We start from the raw sequence: 14,939 nt of genomic DNA, 5'->3' as shown, positions 1-14,939 counted from the left end.
TATGTGCACTCGCACCAGTTAAATCCTGACATTTACACAGTGATTATGAATCTGTTCCTAGGTTGAAGAAATCATTCATCCGGCATTATTAGACACAGATCTGTCCCCAGACATAGATATGGATTTCCAGACCCTCATTGATGAACTGCAACAAGAAGAGGACGTGTTACCGATGGAGGTGAGGAAATGACACTTAAATGATTTTAACTTATAACAATTTATTCCTTATAGTGGGCTTGGGTAAGTCATGGTTATTTGATTGTTGTAAAACTATAAGTGCCAGCATTCAGATACATGTAATTCTCAATGACTTGTATCACATTTGTATATTTTCATTTTTATTAATCTTGTTATTTGTGGCTATAAAAATGTTCTGTTCTTCATAAAATGTACCCAGTTTCACCAAAAGTCTTTTCATTGAAAGTACAGGCTGACATCTGTTCCCCACCTCTGCCTATATGTAAATATAATGTCATTTTGAGTGGGCAAAGGGACTCTTCAACCATCTACTAAAAGTGAAATAACCTAGAAGCTCATTTATACTATTAATCTATACTATCCAGTCATTGATAGGCTGGTATGTTTCCAGCCTATCAGAGACTGGGATCTATCGCAAAGCTGGGGGTTTTTTACTTATTTTTTTTTGTTAAGTTTAATTCAAAGGGGTGGGCAGGCAGGTCACAGTGGGCTCCCTTGGCAGTCTTGGCACCTTGTCAGTGCCCCCATCTAAAGCACCCCCGGTTTTCACCAGGGACCCCCGCAAGGAGGTTTGGTCTTGGCTGCGTGAGGTGCGCAGGTCACAGTTCTCCAAGCTAGTTATCAGAACAGCGGATAGAAAACAGGAATGGTCGTGCAATCTGGTTCAGATACCAAAGGATAGCGTAGTACACAGGGAAAATCCAAAGAGTAGGTCAGAGACGAGCCAAAGGTCAAGATTCAGACAGCATATAGTATCAAATCGTAGGACAAGAGTGTAGTCAGGAACAAGCCAGGAGTCAGGACCAAAGTAGCAAACAACAGGAAGCAGGAAACTGGAGTCAGGAACGCTGGAGCTGGTGAAACCAACACGCTGGCACCAGAATTATGAAAAGTGGTACCTTATATACTAATATGTGGCGCCTGATTGGAAGGACGTGATTTCAGCGGTAAGATGCACCTGACCACCGACATACAGGAGATAGAAGGACTTACTGCGCATGCGCACACAGCGAAAGCCGGAAGTACGTCCCGTTGACTTACGCGGCTCGGCACAGGAGACATCCCCGGCATGTATGGACAGTGTGGGGACAGTGCCTGACACCTTCTTGATTATTGGGCAGCACAGTGGCTTAGTGTTTAGCACTTCTGTCTCACAGAACTGGGGTCATGAGTTTGACTCCCGGCCATGGCCTTATCTATGTAAAGTTTGTATGTTTTCCCCGTGTTTGCGTGGGTTTCCTCCAGGTGATCCGGTTTCCTCCCACACTCCAAAAAACATGCAGGTAGGTTAACTGGCTGCTATTAAATTGCCCTTAGTCTCTCTCGGTCTCTGTGTGTATGTTAGGGGATTTATATTGTAAGTTCCAATTGGGCAGGGACTGAAGTGAGTGAGCTCTCTGTACAGCGCTGCGGAATTAGTGGCGCTATATAAATAAATAGACGATGATGATGATGACTATGTCCTAGATACATTCATATCTACCCAAACCAGTCAAGTCTTGACATTTACACAGTCATTATTAATCTGTTCCTAGGTTGAAGAAAACATCAAACCAGCATTCTTAGACAGAGATCTGTTCGTAGATACATATGAAGATTTCCATACCCTTAATAATAAACCGAAGCGAGTAAACAAATTGTTACCATTGGAGGTGAGGAAAAGACACTTATATTCTTTTAACAGTTTATTCTTAAAGCAGGCTTGGGTAACCTGCGATTCTTCAATTGTTGTAGAATTGTAAAAGTGTCAGCATTATGATACATGTAATTCTGCAACAGTTGGAGAACCACAGGTTGCCTGTTTATGCCTTAAAAATGATTTACAACTTTGAGATGATCAACTTAATTCAAAATCAATGATGGTCTTCTACTGTTTATATATCCGCAGTTCATGGAAATAAGAGAAAACCATTCTAAAGCAAAGAAACCAATTGTGTTGCCAGAGGAGAAAGATGCACCTTCTTCTAAGTTCACTTCTAATTCTCATAAGACCAAACAAACGATTCCTGACATGAAAATACTGGAGATGCCCAACTACACCGCTGGCACCAGGAAAACAAAGGAACTTCCTCAATCAACACAATCCAAAGGCTATACAATCATTAATGATGTTATAGTAATAGATGATGACTGACTAATATAAAAGATAATATAAAAGATATAAATATAATATAAAAGATATTACCAATCAGTCCTAATATAATATTATTTCATAAAACTACCAGTTAAAATATTTGAATAAATAACGTTTTTAGACTTTTACCGCAGCATTGATAGTAGTTTTTTTATTTGTATTTTTATTCCACAGAAAAAACATAAGCAATGAACAGAAATGGTAAAGATAGTTGCCATTGTAACAAGAAAATCAACCTTATTCACTTCACTTTTATTAGTTTAATGTTATGGCTGAATGGTGTATATATACATTCTATTAATTTGTAAAAGTATTTAGTTCTTCAGTAAATATAACCCCAGTCCATAATAATGATCTCCATTAAATTTGTGCTGTATATAGATAGAAAATGAGCAGTTAGGAGCCAGCTGTTGATAATACCATGGTTTGTGTATTTAATGCGCCAAGAAAACAGTGTGTTCTGGCAGTAACGAGGCAGAGTAATACAATACCAGTGTCAGCGATGTCAGGCCGTTCTACACAAACAAGAGACTTCAGAACCATGAGAGGATCCAGATACTACCTGGCTATGTCCCTTTTTTGCTCCTCATGTAAAAGAGCAGATACCCCTCAATTCACTTACCTTGATGTTTCTTTGCCTACGCTCTTCCTCTACAGCTCTCTCCCTCTTTGATGTGATGCAGCAGCAACCATTCACTGATAGACTGGTAGCGCACCGCATGCTAATGAGGTCACTGAGCGGTATGTTTACAGCCTATCAGAGACTGGGATCTGTCGCAAAGCTGAGATTTTTTTTTTTTAAGTTTAATTCAAAGGGGTGGGTAGGCAAGTCAAAGTGGGCACCCTTGGCAGTCTTGGCCCCTTGTCAATGCCTCCTGCCCATCAGATCCCCTGATGGTGAACCTGCCCTGACCAAACATACAAACACCACAGACATAACATGGAATACACACACATAAATTATATATGGCTCCCAGCTATTTTGTCCTACAAAGTTTGTCTTTTCCAAAGTGTCACAATGCTCTTGTCACCCCTGCCCCTTATATTACGAATGACAACACTACACCCATGTCATTAAAATCTGCTACTCCCTTGTCTTATGTCCACCCCCAACCTCCATTTATCTATCCTTCCTTCATTATTTCCTCATGTCTTGTGTCTTTCTAGTGCCCCTCCCTCCTTACCACCTCCTGCTATCTGCCCTCCATGACCACCTATTATTTATTTATTTTACTTCAGTTAACATTATTTTGTGGGGTGTTAGAGGGGGGAGCACTCCCACGTCTTATTCTCCCACCTCCTCTATTTGCCAAAGTGCCACCTTTATGCCTGGCCTGTTCACATTCCTGAGCTGTTGGGGCTGTGGGAGATAGGTGATTGTCATTCTCCCACTTGTGCTGACATCATCTTCATCACTGTCTCCCATACAGTCTTCACCCCAGGAAACAAACAGGCCAAGGCTTCATAAGTGAACCAAGTAGGGAAAATTGTAGAGGAAGGGACAAGGGGCAGAGCAAGTAGTACTACTCCCTACAACTCTCCGTTCCAGACTCCTGTCAGGACCATCTGCCCCTTGAAACAGTTCTGGAGGTGTGAACCTATAATGTAGCAATATAAGACAGCTGCCACTGGCAACCGATTTTGGAAGGGCATACAAAGCAAAGTTTCTTTAAATGTTTAAATAAATAAGTAAATAATTTAAGAAAGAATGAATGTGCCTCCTCCAATCAATGACCAGCATCAGTACTAAAGCCTGAGGCTTGTTCCCACTAAAACAGGAAGACAACCTACACACTACTAGGATGCATCTCTAAAGGGGGTATGCTTGACTTGCCTTTTATGCCTCTACAGTACTGAATGTGCACATGAATGCTCTAATCCACCTCTCCAGGTGCAAGGCGCTGTAAGTGTAAATAAAGTGTAAATCTAATTTTGGTATAAGTTTTGGCTCATGTGCAGTGCATTAAAGAATATTTTAGAAGACACAGACATATTTATGTCCACCTCTAAATCACGTCCATATTGTTCATTTTGAACACTATGGTTAGAGATCAAGGGATAGAAACTTGACAGCAGGAGTAGATGCCGGTGCACTCAAGTAAAGTGCATCTTTAATTAGAAGATATGGGAAAGCTATATATAAATGGCCGTACAGTAAGGGGTACTGTACAAATATAGTGGCATTGTGCCATCACTGCTTACTCTTTACTCTCTAGGAAAAGAGTTTTAATACTTGTGAAACACATCTCATTATTTTATCTGACCATCCAGGAAGTGTTTGTTACATTGTTCCTCTCCCCCTCCTAGTGGCGGAACTACCATTCGTGCGGCAGGTGCTGTGCACCGGGGCCCATAGAGATAATGGGGCCCGCTGCATGGCAGATGCAGAGGGTCGGGCCTGCTGTTGCCTCTTCCCCAGCCATCTGCCCCCTGCACCAGGGCCCACAGCTCGCTAGTTCCGCCTCTGCCCCCTCCCCTAAGTATAAGTAGAGAGCTATCTGACATATTATAATACTGCGGAAGCAGAGATCCTAAAATACTGGAATTTTAAAACTAGTCCACCTATAACGGAGTGGATTTCCAAAATAAACTTTACTATGCAGATAGCAGAAATCACATATGGGGGCAGAGATGTGTACATCAAATGCGCGGATAGTTTTTTTCACTTTGTTAGTTGATAGTGTACATCAAATGCGTCTGGCTACCCTGGTGGGAGTTTAAATACTCTGAGGCAGACAAGGACCTCCTGATACCTCCCAATATACTGTGTAAGAAATAGCTACACAAGTGAATGGCCAGAAAATGTTTGTATTAGAGAACAGTATTAGGAGGTCCTGATTGCTTGGAATGTTAGGAGTTTTGTCCCACTCACTTGTAGCTGTGCAAGGGTGTTATCATGTAAGAGAAGGGGGTTTAGGCAGCCTATCGCTTCAGAGTGATGTCTAAATATGTGACATGTAACAGCATAAAAATACCAAATGCATACATCAACATATAATCAATAAACTAAAAATCAATGATCAATTAAAAGACAGAGGATGTTACAGCAGATCTTGCTGAGCAGACAAACAATGTGGCAACTGAACCCTATATAACTTCCTGATTACTACACAAGTTAAAGTAAGGTAGCTACTAAAGGACAATGTTATCATATAATGCTGGTTTATGGTGAATACCCAGCAGCAAGAGACAAAAATGAATCAATGCAAACAAAGCAATAGGAAATATTCACTAAAGTCATAACAGTTCTTTTCACGCATTTCCCTCTTTCTTATGTACTTTGTGCTATATGTTTATTTGATAATGTGGGGCCAACACACAATGTTTTACAATCCTACTAATAGCTGTGATCTTCTGTCAGGACTCTGGAACACAAAAACATTGAGGACTGTTATAGATAGATGGCTGCATGCGCCTGCTAATGTGTTTTCCACTGATCGGTTCCCATTACAAGTAATGGCCTTTTCATTTATTTTTACTTTAAACAATACTGGCTCTGTCATATTAGCTCTGAAGATGGAAAGGGAGGTATTTTGCTATAATTTTGAAATTCGACCAGCACCTCTATTTATCCAAGAGGTAATCTGACCTCTCCCTCTGGGCAGACAGCCATCGAAGTATATCAGGTTTAAAAATGGGAGGTTATATATACTTCCTCCAAGTGTTGGTCCTCCCGTTCCAATTCCTCACCTTTCAGTCTGGACCCTGGTGTAGAGGAGTTGACACTAGAGATAATGGATCCCCTCAGGAAGGCTTTAAAAGCATCCCAAAGAATGGGGGTACCCACTGTATGTACATTAGTAGCAAAATATTCCTCCCACTGAGACACCAGATCAGATCCATCACCCAGCAGAGTTAGCCAGAAGGGATTCAATTTCCAAAATGTTTGTCCCTTGGAGCTGTGGAGATTGATAGTAAGGGCCAGTGGGGAGAGGTCAGAAATCCCCCGAGGTAAATAAATCACATCAACATTGGCCGGCACCAGCCTTGTGGACAAGAGGCCCTTATTAATGCTGGAGAAGGCATGATAGGAGGCTGTGAAACAGGAGAACTGGTCATCCCTCAGATGTCTTAGATCCCATACATCTTCCAACCCCATTTTACACTCTAATTGGGCATATTTTGTTTTCCCCCCGAGTGACAGACCACAGCCACTCCTGCCATCTAATAGTAATAGTCATCAAAGCAGAGTAATGGAGTTTCAGGGCTTAAGGACATAAAGTTACTACGTTTTTAAAACAAATCACGATTGTAAGGAGGTGGAAAATATATCACCAGCAGAGGCAGCAGGGCAGAGTTAAACATACCCCTTATGTATACAAATTGGCCCAGTGGGTCTGATTGGACTGTATCCAGAATAAAATGAACTTGTTTCCATATGAACAGTGACATTCCCCTAGAGCTAAAGGCATTGATTGCTTCATCTGGCCACCCAAACCACTGTTTTTTAAGTGCGCACAATTTACCACCAAGCAATTGAGTTTCAGTAAGACAAATTACATCTGCATCATACTTTTTTAGTTGAGATATAAGGAACGATCTCTTAACCTTGTAATTGAGGTCCTGACATTCCAAGATAATAAACGAAGGGACCTGCTCCCAGGTGGCCTAGCCACCATAGTAGAAAATAACACATGGGGACACATCAAAGGCTGTGCTACAAGCACTGCTAACCCAAGCCGACACAGACTACTTGACACCCATTTCCAGCAAAAGAAACAGCAGTACATGACACATTACCTAATTCTACAAACAGACATAAAAAATTAAACATCCAAACTGTTTCCCAATACCACCCTGTATACCCAAAACCAACTAAGGCATACCTGGATCCCAAACATTCCAACAAAACATCTTCCAACAAAAACTCTCCTAGGGGGCAGAGTCAAACAAAAAAGAAGAAACCTGAAAAAAAGGGGACTAGAACTAGAAAAAGGGAGTGAAGGAAGGAGGTGGTAGACCCTGACATCATGGTATTCCCAGTAAAATGGTCAAAGTGAAATGATAGAAAGAAAATGATTCAAAATGCTTTGCCGACAGAAAATAAAACACAACAACAGATGGACATAGAGAATATCAGGCATATATAAAACACCATCAGAGCAGAGCTGGATTAAGGCTCTAGGGGGCCCGGGGCTCTTAAGTTGGGGGGCCACTGATGTTATATGGTTATCATTTTAGACAAATTCTATACAAATACACAGGCAATACTGTGTGCACTACTGTTAGAAACACACAGCTCTGCCTTCATGACCAGTACGATGTGAAGCAGGACATACCTCCCAACTGTCCTTGCAGTTGGACAAAATCCTGACTAAGTGAGACAGTCACGCAAATTCAGGACTGCCCCACCAGATCAGGACAGTTGGCAGATTGTCCTGCTCTCTCCTACCTGTTCTTGTCACTTTCCCCACCTGTGGCTGCTGGTGTCTTTAGCTCAGTTCCTTCTTGTCTTGATCCTGGAATATTGGATGCCCTATTTTGAAAACAAAAATGGGTACATGAGATTTAGAAAATTCCAATCAGCCCCGGTGTTAAAACAATAGCACTCATGTTTATAATTAGGCCTCTCTCCCACAATAATAATATTCACATTTAATAAGTAGACCTATTTCCCTCTAACCAGCCCCAACATTAAATTAACAGTATACCTGTTATGACTCGCTGGGCTCTGAGGACTAGTTCAAATTCATTTTTATATTTAGATAATATGACTCCAATTTATAATTTCATTATTTTTAAAATGATTGTTAATGATTTATGGGTTGCCACCATATATATAAAAGAGCTTCGAGAAAGTAGGCAAGTATGCCAGACACGCAGTCCATATCATACAACAAGTTAACCCGTGCATGATACTCATGCATTCTTGTCAAATCAAGCTACTTAAGGTGTTAAAAAGGTTCTTGTCATGCATTTGGGCCTAGCCCAGGCCTCCTCAGGGGAAGAGCGTTACTTCCCGACGCAAGCGCCCTTTTTTAACGTGGTTTTGTCCACATGTCACCACCTCATCATTTTTCTCCATCACCTCATCCTTCATCTTCATCGCCACATTCTTCATCAAGCTACTTAAGGTGTTAAAAACTCCCCACTGTCACCCCCGGCAACCACCAACCACTCCCAACTGTCACTTCTCCTTCAAGAAATATATAGGTCAGTGTATAACTCTGCCCAGCAGGTGGCCCTGCAGCTTGGTTTTTTTTTCTCCCACACACGCCACTAGGCATTTATATAGTAGATAAGTTATCACTTCCTATTTCCTGTGGTGGAAGGTGGTTCCAGCCACAGTGAGTTGCCATTTTCATTTCCTGGCAATTTATATAGTGGTCAGCAATGATAATAAGTTCAGTCAGTGGCTTATTTTGCCATCCTACAGCAAAGGTGTGTATTTGACTCTGTACAATAGTCAGTTTCAGAGTAAGACCTCACAAAAAAAATACACACATGAAAACGGATTAGTAACACACTGATTGGTGGAAGGTGCTGGCCAGTCATTAATCAGAGTAGTGGGTGGTCTCCACACTCTGATTAGTGAATGGCTAGAACTATCCACCAAACAGAGTGCAGGATATTGTCACATGATCTGTACAGAACGAAAGCCAGCGATGGACTACAGCAAGTAAATTAATAAGGTCTCTGAATTTTTATTGCAACAAAGACTACGCTGGTCATCAGGGGTGGACCTAGAAAAGTTAGATCCTCCTATGGTGACCAGCCAAGCCTGGCAAAGCCTTAAAGTGACATGTGAATCTTTGCACATATGACACGCTGGGTGTCAGATTAATGCTTGCTACATCTGTACCTTATTTGTGTAACATTCTGTAGTTTAGGGAAAGTTATATGGACTAAAAATGTTTTTTTCACTACTTTTTAATATTTTTGTTTTCACTTTAATTATTTTCTATTAGAATGTCCCCCTGTAGATCAGACCTTGGGGAACACTACAATTATATTTACAGGTTTACAGGAACTGCTTGATTGCTTTAAGAGGAGCCAACATATTATCTCCAGTTACAGGTGACCTTTTCTTTTCTTTACTATAACAGGCAATCTGGGTCTTCGTAGACCCAGCGGTATATTTACTGAACTGCGGATTTGAAAAAGTGGAGATGTTGCCTATAGCAACCAATCAGATTCTAGTTATCATTCATTTAGTACATTCTACAAAATGACAGATCCATTGGTTGCTATAGGCAACATCTCCACTTTTTCAGACCCGCAGTTTAGTAAATATACCCCCCCTTCCCCAGTGTCTCTCTTTCCAGCATTGAGGGGAACAGTGTGATCATATGATCCCCAGGATACCGGATGCAAAGGTTCCATATCATGCATACACTACACGGTGAAATAACGTGCGGTCTCTCTGCTGTACCATCCAGCTCCAGATGAGCAGCTGCCATTCTATGGCCATTTCCACTTTTGACAGGCGTTTATGGGGTAACTGAGTTCATTTGCAGAATGAAGACTGCAGACAGTACCAAAACAAAACCAGAAGCATGTTGAGATAGAACAACAGGGCGAGATTTAGGGGTATATTTACTAAACTGCGGGTTTGCCTATAGCAACCAATCAGATTTTAGCTATCATTTATTTAGTACATTCTACAAAATGACAGCTAGAATCTGATTGGTTGCTATAGGCAACATCTCCACTTTTTCAAACCAGCAAGTTTAGTAAATATACCCCTTAATGTTGTTTGAGTGACTACACTGGAGAGACAGCAGGTGGCGCTGTTACTAAATGTGGTAACGTGTTACCACTCTGTATTATATAAATGTACTCTGTTGTACAGGAATGTTCTAGAAAAGTTGTTCATGTAAAACCTGTCATGTCTGCGTCTCTCCCAACTGTCCCGATTTGAGGGCTCTGTCTCGCCATCCCGATCAGGACAGATTTGTCCTGATTGGTGGGAAAGGTGGGAGGTATTCTGTTCACTGCTGCTCTGCATGTCAGAGCAGTGGTGAATGGGTGGCGGATATGGTGTTTGGAGGGGAGCACAGGTTACCCTGGCACCAGGGTTGCCAACTTTGAAATGAAAAACAAGCAGCCGCTTAGTGAAAAACAAGCCCAAACCAATCTTAAAAAGACCAAAAAAAAGCCCAACTTACAGGGGACCGTCCTTTTCTATAACCAGGCCCGGCGCTCCCATTAGGCAAGGTTAGGCAGTTGCCTAGGGCGCCGGGCTCTGCAGGGCGCCTCAGAATTAAAAAGCAATTACTATTGTAGTTTAAAACTGTGCGGCGAACGCGGAGCACACCTTAAACGGCTGCCGCACAGCTTGAGATCGATCCATGGGGAGGGGGAGGGGCTATGGAGCACCACTGCCGCCCTCCCCTCCAACAGCTGATGGGGCGCTCCGTCTCCTCCCCTCCAATCACTGACTGTCGGGCGTGACATCATCATCGCGGCCCGACAGTGTCAGTGAGGGACGGGACCCGGCAGAGAGGACCAGCTTTATGGAGCCATGGTAAGGAAAGATGGGGGGGAGTTTTTTACATTGTGCCTAGGGCGCCGAGGACCCTAGCACCGGCCCTGTCTATAACACTAATCTCTACACTGAATCTCCCTTTAGAAAACCTTTATAAACACAAGAGGACACATTTATACACTGATAGGGCAAAAGAAGAAGAAAATGCAGTAAATTAACCTTATGAAATGGGGGAAAGTGACATGGCTGCAGATTTAATAATCATCCCCAAATACACAGAGATTCTTATTAACCATAATTACACCACAGCATTGCCCCAGCAAGTAAAAATCCACAACACAGGTCTGTCTATCCCACACAGCCCCATGATATAACAGTATAAGCAGTCTTCTGACAAGAGCAGCTTACTGAATGGGAGGGGAGGGTGTTATATAGCAGTGTTACCTCTATAAGTGCAGCCATCGTACAGACACAGCACTTATCTCAGCAGGTTGTTGCAGATCCGTCTTCCTGTTGATTTATTCCATGTCCTCCTCTGACTCTGCCCACCCATCAACAAAGCGCCACTTCATTGGAGGAATTAACTGCACAACCCGCCCACGAAAAAAAAAAATTAATGCACTAATCATAAAATGGTAACAGACAGAACCCCCCCCCCCCCCCAAAAAAAAACGATTATACAGCCTGAGAACTTGGAGAACGTGTCCAAGCCCAAAAACAAGCTACCCGCGGCAGTGAAAAAAATCCGCAACTTGACAAAAAATAGAAGCCCGATTCCGCTTGTTATAAGCGGAATTGACAACTATGCTTGGCACCTCAAAATGGCTAGGCATGCCCCGGAGGTATGACCACACCCTATTGTGCCATGGTCACGCCCCCATTGTGCTGTGGTCATGCCCCCATTGTTCAGTGGCCACCCCCCGTCCCGCTGTCAGAGAGACTAATGATAGGTGGTACGTGTATGTATACTTATAACTAAATAGTTTATTATAAATAGTTATACCACAAAGAACTTCCCAATGTGTGCCTACTGTCAGTGTATGAAAGAAGCGTTAATCTGATAAAGTATTGGCTCCTGGGCAGTGGCGGATCCAGGGGGGGGCGATCGGGGCGATCGCCCCCCCTAGCAGGGGCTTGCTGCCGACGGCTGCACACTGTGCAGGTCCGTTCAGCATTGACAGTGTGCTGCCCGGCTGCTCTGATTGTGTTTTAAACACAATCAGAGCAGCGGGACAGCACACTGCCAATGCTGAACGGACCTGCACATACTGTGCAGCCGTCAGCAGCCTTAGAAATTAGAAAGGGGGCGGGGCCTAAATAGCCCCCCCCTAAAATCGCCCCGGGTAGAGCAGTTGCCTAGATCCGCCCCTGCTCCTGGGACATGTAGTTTTGCTCTGGTGGTCACGTTGGCAGCGGTGGTAGTCAGCATATCAATGCTTACTCCGATGCTGCGACCCCGACCGGCTACTTCACGACCTGGCTCCAGGACGACTGCTGTGACCGCCGACTGCCAGGGATCACGACCAATAAAGATTCCGTCCACTCTGCATGACGTCACTGCCGACCGCGACGCTCATCTCCTTGCTCTTAAAGTGGAAATGTAAATATGCGCCCATTGACAATGTACTTTGCTTAGCATTGTACATTGTCTATGGGAGCATACATACATTTCTACCTTAACAGCAAGGAGAAGAGCGTCGCGGTCGCCAGTGACGTCATGCAGAGTGGCCGTATTCTTCATTGGTCATGATCCCTGGCAGTTGGCGGTCACAGCAGTCGCCCTAGAGCCAGGTCGTGAAGTAGCCGTTCAGGGTCGCCGCGCTTGGATTAGTATTGTGGGAATAATGGCAGCCATTATTCCGTACCCCACCCGTTGGCAGTATATGAGCTGTCAAACCACATTTCCCATTAACTTCCTGATATAAGTTCCAAACATCATAATGGCCTCAACCTATCAGTGAACTTAAACTGATCTATTGTCAATATATGGAACATATGGTAATAGAATGTACTGTCCAGTTGAAACTGTGAATTGTTCTGTTTTAATACTAGACTTATATATAGCAGTAACATTGTGATGCACCTAGACAACTGTACAGGACAGGTAGGGAACTTGTGGCTTGCCAATTGTTGTGGAACGTGTAGTTTGCAAGGCATGCTTGAGCTTATAGTTCAACAAAAGCTGTATAGAGCCCCAGCTTGTCGAAATTAGGTAAATATAATTACATGTTAAACACATAGGGCTCTAAGCATATTCATACATAGAATCTGTTTTGGAGCAAAGCAGCAACACATATACGGAGTTATTACATACCTCCCAACTGTCCGGATTTAGGCAGGACAGTCCTGATTTGAGGCCTCTGTCCCGCCATCCCAGCTTTGCCCCGTGGGTAGGAAATATGTGAGGTATGTCTCATTCACTGCTGCCCTACATTATTTTTCTTTGCTTTAAGATTGGTGTTCTCGTACCCCAAGTGAAAAAAAAAGGTAGAAAACAAAAAGAAAGCTTAGGGGGCGACAAAATTCAGGCCCCGTAAAAGAAGAAGGGCCCCCTCTATCCCTAACCCTTGAGACCAAAAGGTCCCTTAGGGGGCAAGAGCTTCGCCACAAGGCTAGGGTGGGTATCTTTACCCTGGGATCTGCTGAAGCTTCACTCAAGGACCAGAACTTGCCTTCCCCCCACACATACCCATCAGAGTTTTCAGGGTAGTGGGAGCATGAGAAGGCTTTCTCTGGAGGGGGCACTTAACAAGGTGCTCGGCCTATATACCCGTCTCTTGTGCGCTCCCCCGGAGTGTATCTTCGGGAGACGTGGTCCGCTCCAGTTCGGGTTCGGGTGACCGGCACGGACTGCCTATTATAGACTTCCTCAGCCAGAGAAATAAAAAGGCGGGCTGACAGTGTGGTTCGACCCCAGTGCTGAGCCACCTGTCTGTTTACCCTGAAAAATGTGCAGCTGGACAAGTACATAACGCCTGGTTAGTAGTCTTATAGGCATAACGCACCTCTTGCTGCTCTGAAGATATATACTGTTCGCTACCTACAGGACCCACAGTGGTGTAAACAACTGTCCGGGACTTTAAAGTGTGTCTGCCACAAAAAGGTACATTCCCTTCAAACCAGCATGCATTCTCTTATTGTTACCTGAACTGACTCTAATACACTGCTGACATCTATTGGCCATTTTGTATATTGCACCTGCAGCCTAACTTTACAGACTCCAGGGGGTAAATGTATCAAGCTGCGCATTCTGACAGTCGCCCATATTCGGCGACTTTGCAGGGCAGATTTAAAACGGCAATGTCTTTACAGGCAAGCTGTTATATGCCAGTATTAAGTGATATAATTACTGTCAGACTCTTACAATTCAGGATACAATCATTGAAATTATCCCAATATAAAACATAGAGTACAGCTTTTTAAATACTTGATGACCTTATTAGATAAACTCTGAATAACAGCTCTACTGTAAGCTAAAATACAATGATTTGATTATTATTATAAAGAGACAACATAAGAATTAATTACGAAATATATAACATAACGAGGCATGGAGGTTAAACTGCCATTTTAATTCACAATTCTATCACGCATCATTCTCATAACTCTTTCACTTTAATTATTTCGCTACTAGTGATATTTAGGAAATTAATGGTAATCTCTTTTCTTCACTTTTAACAAATTTTAATAAAGGTTTAGGTTTTAATATATGAAGTAAGCAATCATAGAGTGTCCCATACATGACATGCTACTTTCCTTTATGAATATGAGTTTACACCACATGTCCTGGGTGCACCACCTGATCCACAATATTGCTTTTACAAATAAAGTTGATGAGAAATTGTGGATGTGATTACTTAGTGCACTGGTAATTTGCATAGTTAAGCTGACACTGTGGTTCTCAGATATGTCTCCTAGGGATCCTCGCTAATTTGACAAATCCAAACTTCTATGTAGTCCCTACATTCAGGCTACAACCATGGTTGCCTAGACCACAAATGGGGGACAGTGGCCAGTGACAATCCCTACAGCCAAAATTGTACTTTTTCTACCTGGGGGAGCGTCTCCTTGCAGCTTAATTTGTTTATTATCCGTGAGCCTAAATGGACAGGGACAGGAAAAGTTCTGCCTAAACTGATTCCAGGAAATCATTGACTACGCACCAACAATCTGATCTAT

The 14,939-nt window shown here is 42.9% G+C and overlaps 1 long non-coding RNA gene across 1 annotated transcript in view; it reads right to left on the bottom strand.

The window, feature by feature from the left end:
* The window catches only part of LOC142102353 (uncharacterized), a 281,858-nt gene extending 270,559 nt beyond the window's left edge, over positions 1-11,299 (bottom strand). The window contains exons 1-2 of the long non-coding RNA XR_012679251.1: positions 11,205-11,299; positions 7,725-7,808 (exon numbers count right to left, since the gene is read on the bottom strand). This is a non-coding gene — a long non-coding RNA (uncharacterized LOC142102353). The remainder of the gene's footprint in view (positions 1-7,724; positions 7,809-11,204) is intronic.
* Positions 11,300-14,939: the final 3,640 nt, after the last annotated feature.

Source organism: Mixophyes fleayi, chromosome 9 (assembly GCF_038048845.1).
Source record: "Mixophyes fleayi isolate aMixFle1 chromosome 9, aMixFle1.hap1, whole genome shotgun sequence".
Lineage (NCBI taxonomy): Eukaryota > Metazoa > Chordata > Amphibia > Anura > Limnodynastidae > Mixophyes > Mixophyes fleayi.
Note: the sequence above shows the minus strand (reverse complement) of the source record. Positions and strands in the feature narration are given on the sequence as shown.